The 20,154-nt window shown below is 44.8% G+C and overlaps 9 non-coding genes across 9 annotated transcripts; all 9 read right to left on the bottom strand.

Moving 5' to 3' along the window:
- Positions 1 to 15,534: 15,534 nt before the first annotated feature.
- Positions 15,535 to 15,616, bottom strand: trnas-uga (transfer RNA serine (anticodon UGA)). Its single transcript has one exon. It is a non-coding gene; the product is annotated as a tRNA-Ser (tRNA).
- A 305-nt stretch (positions 15,617 to 15,921) lies between these two features.
- On the bottom strand, positions 15,922 to 16,003 carry trnas-aga (transfer RNA serine (anticodon AGA)). The gene has a single exon. It is a non-coding gene; the product is annotated as a tRNA-Ser (tRNA).
- Positions 16,004 to 16,299: 296 nt separating this feature from the next.
- trnas-aga (transfer RNA serine (anticodon AGA)) lies at positions 16,300 to 16,381 on the bottom strand. The gene has a single exon. It is a non-coding gene; the product is annotated as a tRNA-Ser (tRNA).
- Positions 16,382 to 16,677: 296 nt separating this feature from the next.
- Positions 16,678 to 16,759, bottom strand: trnas-aga (transfer RNA serine (anticodon AGA)). The gene has a single exon. It is a non-coding gene; the product is annotated as a tRNA-Ser (tRNA).
- A 684-nt stretch (positions 16,760 to 17,443) lies between these two features.
- On the bottom strand, positions 17,444 to 17,525 carry trnas-aga (transfer RNA serine (anticodon AGA)). Its single transcript has one exon. It is a non-coding gene; the product is annotated as a tRNA-Ser (tRNA).
- A 303-nt stretch (positions 17,526 to 17,828) lies between these two features.
- On the bottom strand, positions 17,829 to 17,910 carry trnas-aga (transfer RNA serine (anticodon AGA)). The gene has a single exon. It is a non-coding gene; the product is annotated as a tRNA-Ser (tRNA).
- Positions 17,911 to 18,206: 296 nt separating this feature from the next.
- trnas-aga (transfer RNA serine (anticodon AGA)) lies at positions 18,207 to 18,288 on the bottom strand. The gene has a single exon. It is a non-coding gene; the product is annotated as a tRNA-Ser (tRNA).
- Positions 18,289 to 18,541: 253 nt separating this feature from the next.
- trnas-aga (transfer RNA serine (anticodon AGA)) lies at positions 18,542 to 18,623 on the bottom strand. Its single transcript has one exon. It is a non-coding gene; the product is annotated as a tRNA-Ser (tRNA).
- Positions 18,624 to 19,682: 1,059 nt separating this feature from the next.
- On the bottom strand, positions 19,683 to 19,764 carry trnas-aga (transfer RNA serine (anticodon AGA)). Its single transcript has one exon. It is a non-coding gene; the product is annotated as a tRNA-Ser (tRNA).
- Between the last annotated feature and the right edge of the window lie 390 nt (positions 19,765 to 20,154).

The raw sequence follows: 20,154 nt of genomic DNA, 5'->3' as shown, positions 1-20,154 counted from the left end.
CTAGGCTTGAATCGCACCATCACAGCCTTGTCAGCCAAGGAGGAGGAGGAAATAGTCCACCGCTACACAGCTCTCCATCCCATGGACAAGGTACAAAATAGTAATTATTTTGTACACCAGAATTAAACATACATTCCATGGGCTGGATGAAGAATATGGATGTCTCTTTCACCATTTAGCTACACCCAGAAGGGAAGAAAGCACGGGCATCAGGAGGACCGTGGAGAGCACAGAGGAAGCCGAGTGGCTCTGCTCCTGGACAGCAGGCTGCAGAGAGGTGCTTTCTATCATTTTGGTTCAATGCAAATCATTGATTAAGAGACAGCACATGTTATTAAGTGTAAATTACTTTATTGCAATCTCTACTGACATTGTCACTTTGTTCTTTGCTGCTTTACAACCTTGTTCACAGCCCAGGACTCCGAAGTCCACAGGGTCAGTGAGTGTGTCTGCCTTAGACTGGCCAAGGAGTTCGAGCAGTCACGCAACAGGCCCAAGGACATGAACGGAAAACCCTGCCCATGCCTCAGTCAACTGTGAGTGTGTACAGCCACATTAGACAGCTGCTGGAGGACAGCAGGGTTGTCCTGGTCCAGACGACGCTGGCTCTGGTGCCGGTGAACAACACCACAGTCTCTGCATGGTATGTGTTATTTCATTTACCTTCCCCTTACAGCTAAGACAGTATATACTGTATATAAATGTATATCAATATTTAACCTCAAGAAAAAACAAGAAAACCCTCCATCTGCATGCTTGTTAGAAAATATGTAATATACTGTTTGTAATAACCTTAGGGAGGGATGATAGGCTTACACACATAAAATAATGAATGTTTGTCTTGTAGGCTGCTTAGGAGGGACAAGAGGAAGGACAGGAACATGCTGCTGAAAGGTACTGTTCTCCCTCAACATCTGCACCTGGCCAAGAGCCTCTCCCTCCAATCAGCACTCTACCGGCTGCCCCTGTGCAACATGCACACCAACAGATGACCTTTGAGGAGCCAGAAAACCGCGAGGGCGAAGCTTTCCCCCGCCAGCGCATTCAAACAAGCCTGCAGTCATCTCTCCGCCACCTCCACCTCCTCAGTCCCCTCCACAATTTGGGCCAGCTCCGTTCCAGCGAGCTCCCTTTTCATATGCTCCCCCATTTCCCCACTTTCCATCTACAGATGCTCCTCCTTTTTCTCAGGCTCCTCAACCACAAGCTCCTCCAGAGTGCCTTCCAGGTGCCCAGCCAAGGCAACCTGCCTGGATGCTGAACAAAGCTGCCCAGGAGGATGAGGAGCGAATGGCAAGGGGGGAACAGCCCCGGAAGAGGCTGAAAAAGGAGACATACCTCTACACCTGCAAAGTGTGTGGCCAGGACAAAAACAAACAGACTGGACACACCCAGCTAAAGGGGCGGTGCTACTGTCCAGAGTCAGGACAGACCCTGGATGACTGGAGGAAGAGTGAAGGCCTATAAGCCGCTTTCGGACAGAGTAGTTATAGGAACGCAGTCATCAGAACTGTCCTACTCGAATTTCGTTCTGATAACTGTCCCTCTGTTTCAGTCTGCATTCGCACATGAGTCGGGACCTGATAGGGACTGATGCGCCGCGAGCAGCCCTCTGCTTCAGTGACGTGTTAGCCGTTAGCCGTTTACCGCTACATTCAAACACAAAACAAAACGGTAAAAGTAAGGAGAGTAGAAAAACCACCACCAAGAAGCTAATATGGAGAGCGGGGAGGCCACCGTGTTTATGGTCTGCATGATGGTGATGTTAATCATGGACAATCACATCAGGCGTCTAATATCGAGGCTGGAAGAGCTCACAGAGAGAGTCAGGAGACGATACTTTTTCATTTCATGAAGGAAGAAAGGAGAGCAGAGCGCTGCAGACAAATGAGACCAGTGTAAGTTTAACTTATTAAACACCCGCCGGTTGTGTCTGTGTCTATGAGGAAACATTTCAGCCGTGATAGCATGACATGGGGCGTAGCTACCGACCACCACACACCTCCGTTAGATTCGTTCTATAAGAACTATGAAAAGACCCGACCTCGGAGAAGGAGCTAAATAGTTATAGGAACTAAGGGAGATAGCCCCGAGTTCCTGTATGTCCGAACACGGGAGAAAACGGCCCCGCGGATTAAAAGGTTATTAGAACTGCCAAAGGTTCCTACAGTCCGAAAGCGGCTAATGTCTCCATTACTTGGCTCTCTCTGGTGTTTGTCTGTCTGTCTCTGGGTTGTTCCGGTCCGTCTCTCTGTCTGTTGGTGTTACGGGCCCCGTGCACAGGGACCGCGTAGACAAATAAGTTACCTGTGAAAGCAGGTGAAGAACGGAGTAATGAAACACGAGGCTTCTTTGTTTTCCTCCAGAGTGTGTCTGAGTCTTATTTATTTTACATAAAATAAAAGCTATGTAAACACTAGACAATCTTCTTATTCACTGGTTCTTTGTTCACATTTAACTCAACTGACACATGTTCACTTTAACCCTCTTTTTCAGTTTCTCTACTCATCACCTTTCTTCTTTTACACACAGAAATTATATCAAACAATATCAGTAAACACGTTACCTGTTTGTATTGTTCAGTAATTAACTGTTAAAACCACTATTTAAAGTGTATCATAGAAATCCAGTATGTTGGTAAGTAATCTGTTAACCACACAGAATTGCTTAGTGCTCGTGTTCCCTTAGCTTATCAGCTCACCAGCTCAGTCACTTATATAATTAATATAACAGTAAATATTCATAAAACACCATAACGAAATACATTTTACCCAAAACAGTTTCACAGTATATCCAGCGCACCGGCTCTCCTTAACGAGCGCTAAACCATAACGAGCTCAGCTCTAATGGCGGCCAGACGGGAAACTTCCCTCGTTACAAACTCGCTTTTCCTGTAATTAACTCGGCCGAAACATCTTAACTCTCTGGTTTATATTAACACAGGTAACAAGCAGCAGTACAAACAATATTTTTATCGGTGTTCACCACACTACCGACCTGTGAAAGCAGGTGAAGAACGGAGTAATGAAACACGAGGCTTCTTTGTTTTCCTCCAGAGTGTGTCTGAGGGAGCAGCGAAAGGTGGCGCTCTATTACCGTACCCTCGAACACCTGGAGCAACCACAAACGTTCCGCCCCCCTCCTTTCAAAATAAAATAACCCGTTTTATATGTTTTTTCCGGCTTTTGTTTTAAATAAAAATAAATACATTAATGAAAAGTGTCCCATTAACACAGCATTTACATAAAATAATATTAATGTGGCCATTCCCTCTCAGGGGTGCCACACGCTCCCCGACAACAAAAGTGGCTCCTGACACTTTAAACAAAATTGGCCATTTCAATCACTATATTTCAAAACTCAAAAAATAGAAATATTCAAAATCCTTCCCATAATCAAAACTTCAAAGCACTTAGGAATATTTCGTTTTCAACTTCATGTCATTGCTTGTTTGTGGGTAGTAGTGCTTTATGACTGCTGTTTCTCTCTAATAGCTACACACTGGGTAGGGAAAGGATAGATATGGGAACTGGACAAAAGATAAGTATGGTTGTGGGTACCACAAGTCAGCAGGAGGCACAAGGTAAGTATCTACTGCATTTACTGAGGGACGTGACTGGTATGTTGGATGACCCAGAGATGAGTAGGTGAGCATTTGGCCTGGACGCCTCTGCCTCGTGGACCGCCTCAGGGGAGTAGGTGAGTTAGACTGAGAGTCTGTTACTGGCTCCTCACAACACCCGCCCTGAGGGAACTCAGGCTCTACATCTGACTGAGGCAAGTTGTCACTGCTCCCTAGTTCAACTTCATCTCCCTCTGGCCACTCATCCTGGTTCGCTTCTAAAACGACATCATCTACTAGAATCGTGGAACCAGTCTCAGGTGCCACCTGACTCTCCATTTCTGGCTGACTTCCCTCATGGACCACAGCCATTTCTGGCAGGTTCTCAACCATGCCTTGGACCTCCATTACCGGCCTCCTCTGGCCTGACTCATCACGATCCTTTAGACGCTGAACAGACTTTTCTTCAGACGGAACCCGAGTCCGACACATTGGTTTCCTCCTGTCCTGGTTGACATCGAATTTCCCAGGAGCAACTGCTGCTCTGGGCTCAGCCCAAGTTGATGGTATCCTCAGCCAATATCCATTTCCTGAGTCCTCCTCTGAATCCGAAGTCTCATCATTTTCCATCCAGTTTGAATTGTTCTTTGCTCTCGCCTGAGCATTTGCCTGTCTTTGTTTCGAGACTGGTTTAGTGGCTGGTTGTGGAATTTCCACTGGCAACTCGTTAACTAATAGGAGTAGGTTTCTGTGCAGGGTCCTAGTTCTGCCCTGGTGATCACCTTCTGGGTGGATCACATAGACTGGATTGTCTGAAACCTGTTCCCTGACCACATACACCCTTTTCTCCCAATAGGAACGTAGTTTGCCCGGTCCACCCCGCTCCCCTAGATTCCTAACCAACACTCTGTCCCCTGGTTTCAGTACTACTCCCCGCACCTTCTGATCGTAGTAAGATTTCCCCTTAGCACTAGATGACAGGCTATTCTTGTTAGCAACACGATAGGCTTCTGTCATTCTTGTGCGCCATTTTTCAGCATAACCCTTGGGTGACACGGGGTCAGCCTGCTCAGCCAAACAAAACAAAAGATCTACCGGAAGGCGGGGGTGACAACCGAAAAGCAAGAAATGTGGCGAATAGCCCGTGGACTCGTGGCGTGTACAGTTATACGCGTGTATAACCTGCGGGAGATGATCTTTCCACGCTTCTTTTTCTTTGTCCGTCAGGGTACGCAACATCTGCAACAGAGTTCTGTTAAAGCGTTCAGCGGGATTACCCTGGGGATGGTAGGGAGACGTGCGAGAATGACCAACTCCAGAGAGCTGCCCGAGAGTTCGGAAGAGCTCGTTCTCGAATTCTCGCCCCTGATCGTGATGCAGCTTGTTTGGGAATCCGAAGCGAGGTACGAAATCATTATAGATCCGCTCGGCTGCTGTCCGACCGGACTTATTTTTGGTTGGGTAGGCCTGAGCGAACCGCGTAAAGTGGTCAACTACCACCAAAATGTACTCGTACCCCCCTTTACTTTTCTCAAGATGCAAGTAGTCAATACAGACTAGTTCAAGTGGCGAGTTTGACTTCAAGCTACTCATGGGTGCGCGCACATGAACTGTCGGTTTCTTTTGTTTAATGCAAGAACATTTTTTGGTTACATAGTCCTCTATGCACCTTTTCATGTGAGGCCAATAGAACCTCTCTCTCGCAAGATGAAGCACTCTTTCAGTACCAACATGGCCCATTTGGTCATGTAGATGTTTCAAGACGACAGGTTGGTATGTCAGAGGTAAGACAAGCTGTCTCCTTTCAGGTGTTCGTCGGTACAGGATTCCATTTTCGATGTGTAAACGACTCCACTCGCGAAGTAGTTTACAAGCAGATCCCTTGAAAGACTTCCTGATGCCTTCAGTGAGTCTGGTATTTGACTCCTTGAGTCTGATGACCTCTTTCATTGTCGGATCATTCTTTTGAGCCTGAATCAAATCATCAGGTTTGATTTCCTGGAGGGGTGCGCAAGGCTGCAAGATGACATCCTGAGCTGAAGTCAACAGGACTGCTGCCCAAGCAACATCCTTCTGCTGGGCTACTCGTGTTCCTTCCCAAGCCGCGCTGACCACCTCCTGTGACAACTCTTCTGTGCACTCGGATGTTAGATGGTTAAGGTCAAGAGGGACACGGGACAGCGTATCTGCATCTATGTTAGTCTTCCCCGGCCTGTACTTAATGCTAAATCGGAAATCTGATAGCTCCCCAACCCAACGATGGCCGACCGCATTAAGTTTGGCTGTGCTCATGATGTATGTAAGTGGGTTGTTATCGGTGTAAATCGTGAAGTGTGGTGCGTAGAAAAGATAATCTCAAAACTTTTCGCACACCGCCCACTTAAGAGCCAGAAACTCTAACTTGCCACTGTGCAGGTGGTAGTTTTGTTCGGCAGGTGACAGAGTTCGTGATCCATAGCCTATGACGCGCAACTTCCCGTTTTGTTGTTGGTAGAGCACAGCGCCAAGTCCCTTCTCAGACGCATCCGTGTGCAAAACGAAAGGCTGGTCAAAGTCCGGATATGCTAGGACTGGAGGATGAGTTAGCATATCAATCAGTTGCTCAAGTACCTTCTGATGTTCAGGAGTCCAGTTTATGGGCGCCCTAGATGACAGTTGGGGCCCTTTGGTTCTACTCTGACGGCTGTAAGCAGACTGTTCTGAAGACTTGACTTGAAGTAGTCCGTACAACGGCTGAGCTATTCTTGAGAAGTCCTGTATGTACGAACGATAGTAGCTAAGGAAGCCAAAGACACGCCTAAGGTCACCTACGGTCTGTGGTGATTTGGCCTTCAGAGCCAAGACGGCCTCGAGATCTTTTGGGTCAACCCTGACTCCTTCCGCGCTAACAAGACGCCCAACATAACGAACTTCAGCCCTAAATAGCTCACACTTTTCAGGACGGAGCTTTACGCCGTGGACTTGTAGCGCCTGAAGCACTTTGCGAACCACCTCGACATGAGTTTCGAAGTACTTTGAGTAGCAAAGAATGTCATCAAGGTATGGTATGCAACAGTCATCCATCAGAGAACTCAGGATCTCTTCCATACTTCTCTGGAAGGTAGCAGGTGCGTTGGTGAGCCCGAAAGGGATTCTCACCCATTCGTATAGGCCCCAGGGTGTGGTGAAGGCGGTTAGATGACGTGAGGCTTCAGCCACCAAACCCTGGTGATAGGCCTTGCCTTGGTCGAGAATACTGAACCAGGAGTTTCCACCTAAGGTGTCGAGCAAGTCACGTATGCGAGGCAATGGATGCCTATCGGGCACAGTTTTCTGGTTTAATAGACGATAGTCTATACACAGACGGAGTGAACCGTCCTTCTTTCGCACGCACACAATGGGAGCAGCATAAGAGGACTTGGATTTTACTATCCATCCCCTCACAAGGAGGTCTTGAACATACTCTTTAACTTCCCGTATTAGTGGCTTTGGTATGGAAGTATATGCTCGCTGCACTGGTATATCATCTTTTAGGTTAATTACCATTTGTAGATTGGGGTTGCAGCCAATATCATTCCCATCCTTTGCGAAAGCTCCGCACTCCTCAAGCAACATCCTCTTGACAATCTCTTGTTGTTCCTCTTCTAGATGATCAAGATTGACTGGTGGGAGCCAAGAAGTCGCAGCAGGTGCAGCTGATTCAACCGTTACTTTGTGAACTGTTACCGTAGGTTGTGGTTCATTTTGGGTTTCAGTCCCCACAATTCGTTCAATCGGCTGTAAGGTGCCTAAGACTGTCTTTCCGGTCAAGGTAATGTCATGTTTGGTGTCGTTATTTACAGCGATTGTGACATAGGGTTTAGCTGCATTTTGTATTTCGACTAACCCTGTCAAGACATCTAGCTGCTCTAGGGCCGGACTGCTCTCATCAGCCTCAAACAACACCAGAAAATCGGACGAGTTCATGGTGGGTGGAACCCGGCACCTAACCACGTCCCTTTCACCTGTTCTTAAGCGGCCTTGTGTCACGTTTGGCTCTACCGTCTGAATGAAGTTCACCATCGCTTCCGCTTTCTCAGGGGGAAGACAGATGGCATTACAAAGCAACGTGACAAGAGTAGGTATCAACCGTTCTGGTTGTCCCTCAATGATCTGCTCCAGAACATTGAAACCAATCAATGGTTTGTCCAAAGTAGGCAACGTGCTGACGAGGACTGGAGTACTGATGGAGAGGCTGGGGTCCTCACCCCCAGGTAAGTTGATCATGATGGGTACCCAGCCATCGAATGGTATGGATTCCCCATTGACTGCACACACTTTTAACTTATCCATTTCCTCAATGATTTCTGACAGTGGTCGCATGATTAAGTCGGGTAAGTATCTGTCTTTCCACTCTCGACTTATGATACTAACTTGAGCACCTGTATCAAGTAATGCTTTCACTGCTAAACCGTTTAAGTTACATTGTATAAGGGATTTCTTCCCAATTAACTTAGCGACTGCTCCACGTTTAGTGTGAAGTGACTTAACACTAGACGGAGCAAGTGTCTCACCTTGTTGAGAGTTAGCTACTTCTGGTGTAACTGACAAGGGAGAACCTGATTTGCTGTGGTGACAGCTAGTTTGGGCCTTTACCTCGCTTAGGTGCTCAGTCTGGGGCTCTTTACTGGACTCGGTCACTGGCTGCCCCGCTGCAGAGACCGGTTTGCGTTTCCCTGGTCCTTTGGTTTCTTTAAACAACCAAGCGCCCTGTGACCCTCTTCCCCGCAGAAGAAACAATAGCGACAGTCTGAGCAGTTCAGTTCAACACATTTCGGACACCCAAAAGGTTTGTCTCCTCTGTTTCTTGACCTGTTTTGTGTATATGGGTTCACTGGGTCTGATGGTCGCAACAGGGTCTGTTGTCTCATCGCTTCCACCAGTCCGGTGAGCTCATTAACTTTAGCTGTAAGCTCTTTGATTGGGTCTGTCTTTGTTGTGTGGACTGGTTTATCTTGCTTACTGCACTCTTGAGCGGTGCTGAGTTCAGACTGAACACTGTGTGCACTGGTTGTGTTCTGCCTACGAGAAGAACCGATTCTTTTTTGTCTCTCACTTTCCTCGCTAGTGATTCTCATTATGTGGCGCAGGATTGTTTCATCACTAACCTCACCACTTGACAATAGAGGCTTTAACTCTCGTCGAATGTCACTGTGTTTATAGCCTAGCCCCTGGTAGACTGAATGTAAAAAGACATCCTGAACAGTAGCTGGACTATACTGTATGCCTGAGTCTGACAGTTTGGATGTGAAGAGGACACGCTGCTTCAACCCTATCACACGGTAGAGGAACTGCTGTGGCGTCTCACTCTCTTCTTGTCGGGCACACATTAACTCTTGAAATAGTTCTGTACTGTTTTTCTCTCTCAGGTGGGCCTGGAGAAAACCCTTCAGTTCTATTACGGTGAGATTGTCTTTATTGATTAGCATGTCTTTGAAAGTTCCGGGCTTTATTATTCTGAGCACACCGCGTACTATCTCTGTGTCAGGGAAGCCTTCTCTGATCCCCTCATCCATCTGTTTGCAAATGTTGTTATAGCTTATGTCTGATGAATGATTGCCAACCTGACCCCCTTGCACTTTAAACTCTCTTCTCTGGATGTAGGAAAGAGCTCTCAAAGAGATTAACCCTTCCCGGGCAGGCTGGGCCATGGGCTGCCCATGTGAACTGGTTCTGGGTGAGTCACTATGGGTGTTGTTAACTTGAGCTGGTGACCCTGAAGAGTGTTGTGGTGACTGTTCAGCAGGTAACATTACACTCTGCCTAAGCCTTTTACCAAGCTCCTCATAGCTGTTTAACATTTCCTGTAGTTCAGTATTTGTGATACTGGAGACTGCTTTAGCTGATGTTCTCACAGGGTTAACTGTGGAACTGTCACTGGACTTGTTATCAGAAACAGAACTGACTGGGCCAGTCTGACTAGCTGCGCCTACAACTTGAGACTGATCAACCATGTTAGCTGTAGTGATCAAAGGTACAGTTTGTGAGGGACTAACACCCATGTCACCTGTGGAGTGAGCTGTAGGTGCTACTGTCTGTGTAGTGTAGGGATCTTTATCCTCATCTTCATTGGTTCTATACAGTAGCTCTCGATTCTTTACCAAATCATCAATGAAGTCCATTAACACTAACAACTCCCCCATCCCACCGTCCTCTAACTCAAGTAAGGGCTTACTGTTCATGAAAGAACTGATGTGGTCGAAGCAGTCCTCCGGATCTTCCTTGTCGATGTCTGGCTGATCCCGACCGGCCACTGGACCAACTTTTTCGGCGACCTGGTAGAGCTCTGTTGTTGTCAGGTTGTGGAGGCTTTTCCTAATGTCCCACACTAGGCGCTTCCTCCCACTCCCGGCCATGGCTGTAGCTCCCCGCTGTCCCTCTCGCTCGGTCACTCGGCACGACGGTTCAGTCTCGGCTCCAAGTCACTGCTCGCTCAGCCCACATCAGCTCTGGTCCTGGTCCCAGATGTCATCAATGGATCAGCTCCGAACCGGAAGGCGGCGCCGATCCCGGACGAGCCCCCAAGATTTGTTACAGGCCCCGTGCACAGGGACCACGTAGACAAATAAGTTACCTGTGAAAGCAGGTGAAGAACGGAGTAATGAAACACGAGGCTTCTTTGTTTTCCTCCAGAGTGTGTCTGAGTCTGATTTATTTTACATAAAATAAAAGCTATGTAAACACTAGACAATCTTCTTATTCACTGGTTCTTTGTTCACATTTAACTCAACTGACACATGTTCACTTTAACCCTCTTTTTCAGTTTCTCTACTCATCACCTTTCTTCTTTTACACACAGAAATTATATCAAACAATATCAGTAAACACGTTACCTGTTTGTATTGTTCAGTAATTAACTGTTAAAACCACTATTTAAAGTGTATCATAGAAATCCAGTATGTTGGTAAGTAATCTGTTAACCACACAGAATTGCTTAGTGCTCGTGTTCCCTTAGCTTATCAGCTCACCAGCTCAGTCACTTATATAATTAATATAACAGTAAATATTCATAAAACACCATAACGAAATACATTTTACCCAAAACAGTTTCACAGTATATCCAGCGCACCGGCTCTCCTTAACGAGCGCTAAACCATAACGAGCTCAGCTCTAATGGCAGCAAGACGGGAAACTTCCCTCGTTACAAACTCGCTTTTCCTGTAATTAACTCGGCCGAAACATCTTAACTCTCTGGTTTATATTAACACAGGTAACAAGCAACAGTACAAACAATATTTTTATCGGTGTTCACCACACTACCGACCTGTGAAAGCAGGTGAAGAACGGAGTAATGAAACACGAGGCTTCTTTGTTTTCCTCCAGAGTGTGTCTGAGGGAGCAGCGAAAGGTGGCGCTCTATTACCGTACCCCCGAACACCTGGAGCAACCACAAACGTTCCGCCCCCCCCTGCTTTCAAAATAAAATAACCCGTTTTATATGTTTTTTCCGGCTTTTGTTTTAAATAAAAATAAATACATTAATGAAAAGTGTCCCATTAACACAGCATTTACATAAAATAATATTAATGTGGCCATTCCCTCTCAGGGGTGCCACATTGGCGTGGATATATGACAGGGCCAGAGCTGAGGTGCACAGTGTGGGAGCTGCTGCGTGAGTGTGTGTGTGTGAGTGTGTGAGTGAGTGAGTGAGTGAGTGAGTGAGTGAGTGAGTGAGTGTGTGTGTGTGTGTGTGTGTGTGTGTGTGTGTGTGTGTGTGTGTGTGTGTGTGCGTGAGGGTGCCAAAAGTTCTGTTCTGTTCGGTTATGTTTCAGTGAGACAAGAGGGACGGGCATGTACATACTTAATGCACTCCTGACCTCCTGAACGATATGTATATAGTGTATGTTAAATTAAAGTTAATAATTTTTGCCAAAAACAGCCTTCATGTTTTTATTTAATTTCCTCTTGAATAACAGGACAGTGAGTATCATCCACTGAATGTGATTGTGAAAACCAAAGCCAGAATCATTTACATTTATTCACAAAACACAACACTCTTTGCTGCTCAATTTGGAATTTGTTTTATTTCTTTGTGCTGCACAGATGTAGTCTCTCAAATAATTTAGATTACAATAAAGAAGGAGGGGAAACATGTTGGGGAGTTATTTACATTTACAGTTATAGACTGTTAATACTGTTTTAACTTTAAATGTAGCATATGGCAATTTGAGTTAATTATTTGAATATTGTATCATATTCATTTCATCATATTAAATGCATTCATGTGCGTAACTGCATAATCACAGGGTTATTACTTTGGTGATTTGTATGGAAAAAGAGTTCCTGTGTTAAAAATGACTACGTTACCCAAAATACATTGCGAGACGAGAGAGCAAGCTAAAGCCCCTTTCACACTGCGACCCGCTACCTTAGCGGGTCCAAATTGCACCTTCGACCCGCGTCGAGCAATGTGAACGCTTGGCGTGTCAGGGTGACCCGTGTCGCCTGAAGCCGAGTTCAGGGGGCGTTGCCTAGTGGCAGAGCGTCACACGAAACACATAAAATGCTGGGCGTGTACAATGACGTAGGCACAAGCCATACGTCGGAGGTAGGGTTAAATACACCTTGAGGATTCGTTTTTGAAATTGTATATGCAGTTCATGGAGATGTTATTTTACGGGGTGTGGATGGTTACAACGTGGGATGCCGCCAAAGAACATATGCGGAGAATACAAGAGCACTATAGTCCCTGAAATGTGGCGGTAAATAATGTCCTCTGCTCGGAGGCTGAGGAGCTCGCGGACCTCCTTGTCTCCCCAGTTGGCCATATCAAAAAATGTCTCGAACTTGATGTAGGCTAAAACAGAGTAAAACTTGTCCTCACCTGTCGCTGTTGTTCTGAATCAGCTGTCCATTCTGCCTTTTGAACTCCTCACGCCACGCCCACGTCCGACCCGCGTCAATTGCGTTCACACCAAACTCGGCTCGGCAAAAAGACTAGGGTCCGACGAAAGGCGAGTCGAGTTGACGCGGCAGCCCAGGTCGGCAGTGTGAACGCAACAGCGGACACGCTAAATTTGAGGATTAAACGCGGGTTATTCCTCAGTGTGAAAGGGGCTTGCAAGTGAAATTGCCACAGCACTGGTTCGTATCCCACAAGAGACATGACAATTAAAGTGATGATAAACCTTGCAACAAGTGCAGAACTGTGTGTAAACAATGTTGAGAAGATAGAAGAGTAGATAAAAAAAATATATATTTTTTTTCCTCCTCTTCTTTCTCTCTCTTTCCCCCCTTTTTTCTTTCCCCTCGCCATGTAGTCCCTTTTGCCCCATTTTAACCCCGCCTTCTACATCAAGTGACTTTGTTAGGATTTGTTAGGAGTTGTTCGGAATTGTGTTAGGACCTCGTTTGAAACTCTTTGATGTGTTAGGACCTTGGTTAGGACCTGTTAGGAAATGTAGCAATATGTTCGGAAAATGTTAGGATATGTTCGGACCTCAGAGACAGTCCAGAAACTGGCGGGTACGGCCACCTCGCCCTCTCGCTTGTTAGTTTGACCATAAAAAATTCCGTCTTAAACTACAGCTGGTATAATTTTGGTCTCAAAATTGGAGCCTCATTAGATACAATGGTCTTGCGTGCAGAGGATATGAATTTATCCTCCTTTCACAAAAATAGAATCATTATTATCTAAATGTGGTACCATGTAGGGATGTTTGAGGTTGTTTGATTTAAAATTGGGCGAAACAAAAGCAATTGCACTTAGGATAAGTCAAATTTAAGGTTGGGGTTATTACAATCTCTTCAGAATATACCCAAATATGGAAGACAAACTATATCAAATTATAAAGGGCTTGCTTTTCAGGCAAAATGTGGCGGGATTGATGTCCGCACTCCTCAGAAATCTTTTAGGTGCTCTTCTGGTGAGAGGCTTTAATGATCATCCTATAAAGACAAACCAACTAATGTGCAAATTCAAATTTGTTTAAAATCGGAAAGAAAAAAGAATCTGCCAAACCATGAAACACTACGGATTTTCCATGTCTCACTGATCGAACGCAAGACTCTACTTGATACATTCAACCACTCTGAGAAAAACCAACAAGCTTCAGTTGTGAGATCTATTCCTTTTGATGTATCAAGGAATGGATCGTTTGGTCAGAAAGGGTTCGTTAATTTGGAAGCGCTAATAATACATCAACCGAAGGGGAATTAGCTCAAATGGTAGAGCGCTCGCTTAGCATGTGAGAGGTAGCGGGATCGACGCCCGCATTCTCCAGTTGTCTTTCCTTTGTCCTCTGTGGAGGAAATGATTAACAGCTGAATGTGGCAAAGGTGGATGCAAACTGAAAGTAAGACAGCTCTTTCACATTAGCCTGAAGTCACACTCAAAATTCTTCATGATAGATTCAATCGCCCAAATGAACTTCGTGTAGGCAAATAAAAATGTTGCGACAGAAGCATTGTTTGAAAAGCCTGCTTTTAAGAAGTGGAATCAGAAATATTAACATTAAGTAAAGACAGCTCTTTCACATTAGCCTGAAGTCACACTCAAAATTCTTCATCATAGATTCAGTCGCTCAAATGATCTTAGTGTAAGCAAATAAAACTAGAAAGCTACAAGCAGCTGTATGCGGGACCGAGATGTGCGTACGTTGGGGCATGCGCTGGATGCTGTAGTAGCACAGCTCTGCCCACATGCACGATACCCTCTGCGTACGTACAAGCACATAATAACCCAAATGTGCAGGGGTTTTTGAAAATTTCTAGGGAGCGCCACTGAGCTATTTTGCTCTGCCCAAACACGATACCCTTTACATACGTACGAGGTCGACAGGGTAGACGTGTGTGCCAAGTTTCATAATCTTGCGATGATGATGATAAGGCTTTCAAATCACAAACGCCATCACACAATTTTCACCGCCTGGCCACGCCCACACCGTTCAGGGTTAGGAAAAGTTTCTCCATCATTCTTTCTCCACATGGCTTAAGAGTAATCTGGCCAAGTTTGGAGCAGTTACCATTAAATCTGTAGGAGGAGTTTGATGAAACACGAGGTGTGGAAAAAAAAAAGACGTTTCACACCAGCAGGTGGCGCTATAGGTGGATGTCACTATGATATGTACGCGTTCAGGCTGGGTCCAGCATTCACCGTACGAAGTTTGGGACAGATTGGATAATGAATGTGGGAGTTATAATCTAGGTAATTTTTTGTGGCAAGTGATGGCGAGTCATCAAACTTTGAGGCGTTGCCACGGCCACGCCCTTTGAGTTTTGAAAAAGTTTCCCCATGAATTTTTTCCCCCCATGTCTTAAGAGTAAACTGGCCAAGTTTTAAGTCTGTAACATTAAATCTGTCGGGGAAGTTCGATCTGTTGCAAGGTGTGGAATCCGTCAAAAAAACGTTCAAGTATTTAAAACATTACAACAATATTGTTGTAATGTTTTAAATACTTGAACGCAGTTTTTCTAGAGAAGATAATTGTTTTGTATATGGGATTATCGTCCATTGACTCTTTTGGGCTTTCACATGAGCGCGCCTACTGACAAGAGGTAAGTGACATGCTGTTTATAAAGTTGTTTTGTAACGTCCCCATGCCAGTAATGTGAGAACCATGCATATGGTTTTGATGGTAAGGCTTGTGACTTTATTGTCGGATGGTTTATAAAGTGGTGTGACGTTTCTGCAGTGTGCAAGTTGTTGTTTTACGTGGAAGGTTTATTATTGCCCATTGGCCACCACGTATTTGGCTAGCATGACAGGCTGCGCAAACAGCGCAATCGCCACACAGGGAGCGCCAATTTGCACCAGTCTGTGTCCTACTGTCAGTATCTGACAACCTCTAGCAATGGTCAGTCTTCAAAATGGGTCAGAGGAAGGAGTTGTGTCTTCAGAGATAATTCATACAATCAACGACACGTCTGACCTTTGTTTTATTTCATCAAATGGTCTAAGGAACTTGTTCTTCTTTCCAGGTTAACTTTTCGCAACCCTGAGTCAATAGTGTTATCGTTGTCGGCAGGACTCCAACCTGCGCGGGGAGACCCCAATGGATATCAAATCCATCACCTTAACCTCTCGGCCACGACAACCACATACACATGTGTGTTTACCCTTAACATTCAATGGTTAAAACTCATCATCTTCATGATGGACTTCAACTCTTAAGACAGACCTAAGTTATGGCGATCAAGAAAAAGCTTTTTTGTTTGTTTGTTAGAAATGGTCAGTCTTCGAAATGGGTCAGAGGAAGGAGTTGTGTCTTCAGAGATCAATCTGTGCAGAAGTTCATGTGATCAACGACACGTCTGGCCTTTGTTTTATTTAATCAAATGGTCTAAGGAACTTGTGCTTCTTTCCAGATTAACTTTTCGCAACCCTGAGTCAATAATGTTATGGTTGTCGGCAGGACTCGAACCTGCGCGGGGAGACCCCAATGGATTTCTAATCCATCGCCTTAACCTCTCGGCCATGACAACAACATACATGCTATTCACCTTTGACTTGCAACGGTTACAACTCATCATCTTCATGAAGGACTTCAACTCCTGAGACAGATCTAAGTTATGGCGATCAAGAAAAAGCTTTTTTTTCGTTTGTTAGAAATGGTTAGTCTTCGAAATGGGTCAGAGGAAGGAGTTGTGTCTTTAGAGATGAATCTGTGCAGAAGTTCATGTGATCAACGACACGTCTGGCCTTTGTTTAATCAAACGGTCCAATGAACTTGTGCTTCTTTCCAGGTTAACGTTTTGCAACCCTGAGTCAGTAAAGTTATCGTTGTCAGCAGGATTTGAACCTACGCGGGGAGACCCCAATGGATTTCTAATCCATCGCCTTTACCTCTCGGCCACGACAACGACATACATGCTTGTTCACCTTTGACATGCAACGGTTACAAATCATTATTTTCATGAAGGACTTGAACTCCTGAGACAGATCTAAGTTATGGCGATCAAGAAAAAGCTTTTTTTTTGTTTGTTAGAAATGGTCAGTCTTCGAAATGGGTCAGAGGAAAGAGTTGTGTCTTCAGAGATCAATCTGTGCAGAAGTTCATGTGATCAACAACACGTCTGGCCTTTGTTTTATTTCATCAAATGGTCTAAGGAACTTGTGCTTCTTTATAGGTTAACTTCTCACAACCCTGGGTCACTAATGTTATCGGCAGGACTCGAACCTGCGCGGGGAGACCCCAATGGATTTCTAATCCATCACCTTAACCTCTCGGCCACGACAACGACATACACACTTGTTCACCTTTGACATGCAACGGTTACAACTCATCATTTTCATGAAGGACTTCAACTCCTGAGACAGACCTAAGTTATGGCGATCAAGAAAAAGCTTTTTTGTTTGTTTGTTAGAAATGGTCAGTCTTCGAAATGGGTCAGAGGATAGAGGTGTCTCTTCAGAGCTCAAGCTGTGCAGAAGTTCCTGTGATCAACGACACGTCTGGCCTTTGTTTTATTTAATTAAATGGTCCAAGGAACTTGTGCTTCTTTCCAGATTAACTTTTCGCAACCCTGAGTCAGTAAAGTTATCGTTGTCGGCAGGATTTGAACATACGCGGGGAGACCCCAATGGATTTCTAATCCATCGCCTTAACCTCTCGGCCACGACAATGCCGTACACGTTTGTTCACCTTTGACATGCAACGGTTACAACTCATCATCTTCATGAAGGACTTCAACTCCTGAGACAGACCTAAGTTATGGCGATCAAGAAAAAGCTTTTTTGTTTGTTAGAAATGGTCAGTCTTCGAAATGGGTCAGAGGATAGAGGTGTCTCTTCAGAGATCAATCTGTGCAGAAGTTCATGTGATCAACGACACGTCTGGCCTTTGTTTTATTTAATCAAATGGTCTAAGGAACTTGTGCTTCTTTCCAGGTTAACTTTTTGCAACCCTGGGTCAATAATGTTATCGTTGTCGGCAGGATTTGAACCTACGCGGGGAGACCCCAATGGATTTCTAATCCATCGCCTTAACCTCTCGGCCACGACAACTACATACACTTTTGTTCACTTTTGACAGGCAACGGTTACAACTCATCATCTTCATGAAGGACTTCAACTCCTGAGACAGACCTAAGTTATGGCGATCAAGAAAAAGCTTTTTTTTTTGTTTGTTAGACATGGTCAGTATTCGAAATGGGTCAGAGGAATGAGTTGTGTCTTCAGAGATCAATCTGTGCAGAAGTTCATGTGATCAACGACACATCTGGCCTTTGTTTTATTTAATTAAATGGTCTATGGAACTTGTGCTTCTTTTCAGATTAACTTTTTGCAACCCTGGGTCAATAATGTTATCGTTGTCGGCAGGACTCGAACCTGCGCGGGGAGACCCCAATGGATTTCTAATCCATCGCCTTAACCTCTCGGCCACGACAACAACATACACGTTATTCACCTTTGACATGCAACGGTTACAACTCATCATCTTCATGAAGGACTTCAACTCCTGAGACAGATCTAAGTTATGGCGATCAAGAAAAAGCTTTTTTTTTGTTTGTTAGAAATGGTTAGTCTTCGAAATGGGTCAGAGGAAGGAGTTGTGTCTTCAGAGATCAATCTGTGCAGAAGTTCATGTGATCAACGACACGTCTGGCCTTTGTTTAATCAAACGGTCCAAGGAACTTGTGCTTCTTTCCAGGTTAACGTTTTGCAACCCTGAGTCAGTAAAGTTATCGTTGTCAGCAGGATTTGAACCTACGCAGGGAGACCCCAATGGATTTCTAATCCATCGCCTTTACCTCTCGGCCACGACAACGACATACACGCTTGTTCACCTTTGACATGCAACGGTTACAAATCATCATTTTCAAGAAAAAGCTTTTTTTTTGTTTAAGTGGTCACTCTTCGAAATGGGTCAGAGGAACGAGTTGTGTCTTCAGATATCAATCTATGCAGAAGTTCATGTGATCAACGACACGTCTGGCCTTTGTTTTATTTCATCAAATGGTCTAAGGAACTTGTGCTTCTTTACAGGTTAACTTCTCACAACCCTGGGTCACTAATGTTGTCGTTGTCAGCAGGACTCAAACCTGCGCGGGTAGACCCCAATGGATTTCTAATCCATCGCCTTAACCTCTCGGCCACGACAACTACATACCCTTTTGTTCACCTTTGACATGCAACGGTTAGAAATCATCATTTTCATGATGGACTTCAACTCCTGAGACAGATCTAAGTTATGGCGATCAAGAAAAAGCTTTTTTTGTTTACTAGAAAGGGTCAGTCTTCGACATGGGTCAGAGGAAGGAGTTGTGTCTTCAGAGCTCAATCTGTGCACAAGTTCATGTGATCAACGACACGTCTGGCCTTTGTTTTATTTAATTAAATGGTCTATGGAACTTGTGCTTCTTTTCAGAATAACTTTTTGCAACCCTGGGTCAATAATATTATCGTTGTCGGCAGGACTCAAACCTGCGCGGGGAGACCCCAAAGGATTTCTAATCCATCGCCTTAACCTCTCGGCCACGACAACGACATACACACTTGTTCACCTTTGACATGCAACGGTTACAACTCATCATTTTCATGAAGGACTTCAACTCCTGAGACAGACCTAAGTTATGTCGATCAAGAAAAAGCTTTTTTGTTTGTTAGAAATGGTCAGTCTTCGAAATGGGTCAGAGGATAGAGGTGTCTCTTCAGAGATCAATCTGTGCAGAAGTTCATGTGATCAATGACACATCTGGCCTTTGTTTTATTTAATCAAATGGTCTAAGGAACTTGTGCTTCTTTCCAGGTTAACTTTTTGCAACCCTGGGTCAATAATGTTATGGTTGTCAGCAGGACTCAAACTTGCACGGGGAGACCCCAATGGATTTCTAATCCATCGCCTTAACCTCTCGGCCACGACAACAACATACACGTTATTCACCTTTGACATGCAACGGTTAGAAATCATCATCTTCATGAAGGACTTCAACTCCTGAGACAGATCTAAGTTATGGCGATCAAGAAAAAGCTTTTTTTTTGTTTGTTAGAAATGGTTAGTCTTCGAAATGGGTCAGAGGAAGGAGTTGTGTCATCAGAGATCAATCTGTGCTGAAGTTTATGTGATCAACGACACGTCTGGCCTTTGTTTAATCAAACGGTCCAAGGAACTTGTGCTTCTTTCCAGGTTAACTTTTTGCAAACCTGAGTCAGTAAAGTTATCGTTGTCGGCAGGATTTGAACCTACGCGGGGAGACCCCAATGGATTTCTAATCCATCGCCTTAACCTCTCGGCCACGACAACGACATACATGCTTGTTCACCTTTGACATGCAAAGGTTACAAATCATCATTTTCATGAAGGACTTTAACTCCTGAGACAGACCTAAGTTATGGCGATCAAGAAAAATTTTTTGTTTTGTTTAATTGGTCACTCTTCGAAATGGGTCAGAGGAAGGAGTTGTGTCTTCAGAGATCAATCTGTGCAGAAGTTCATGTGATCAACGACACGTCTGGCCTTTGTTTAATCAAACGGTCCAAGGAACTTGTGCTTCTTTCCTGGTTAACTTTTCGCAACCCTGAGTCAGTAAAGTTATCGTTGTCGGCAGGATTTGAACCTACGCGGGGAGACCCCAATGGATTTCTAATCCATCGCCTTAACTTCTCGGCCATGACAACGACATACACTCCTGTT

This window comes from Odontesthes bonariensis, chromosome 11 (assembly GCF_027942865.1).
Source record: "Odontesthes bonariensis isolate fOdoBon6 chromosome 11, fOdoBon6.hap1, whole genome shotgun sequence".
Lineage (NCBI taxonomy): Eukaryota > Metazoa > Chordata > Actinopteri > Atheriniformes > Atherinopsidae > Odontesthes > Odontesthes bonariensis.
Note: the sequence above shows the minus strand (reverse complement) of the source record. Positions and strands in the feature narration are given on the sequence as shown.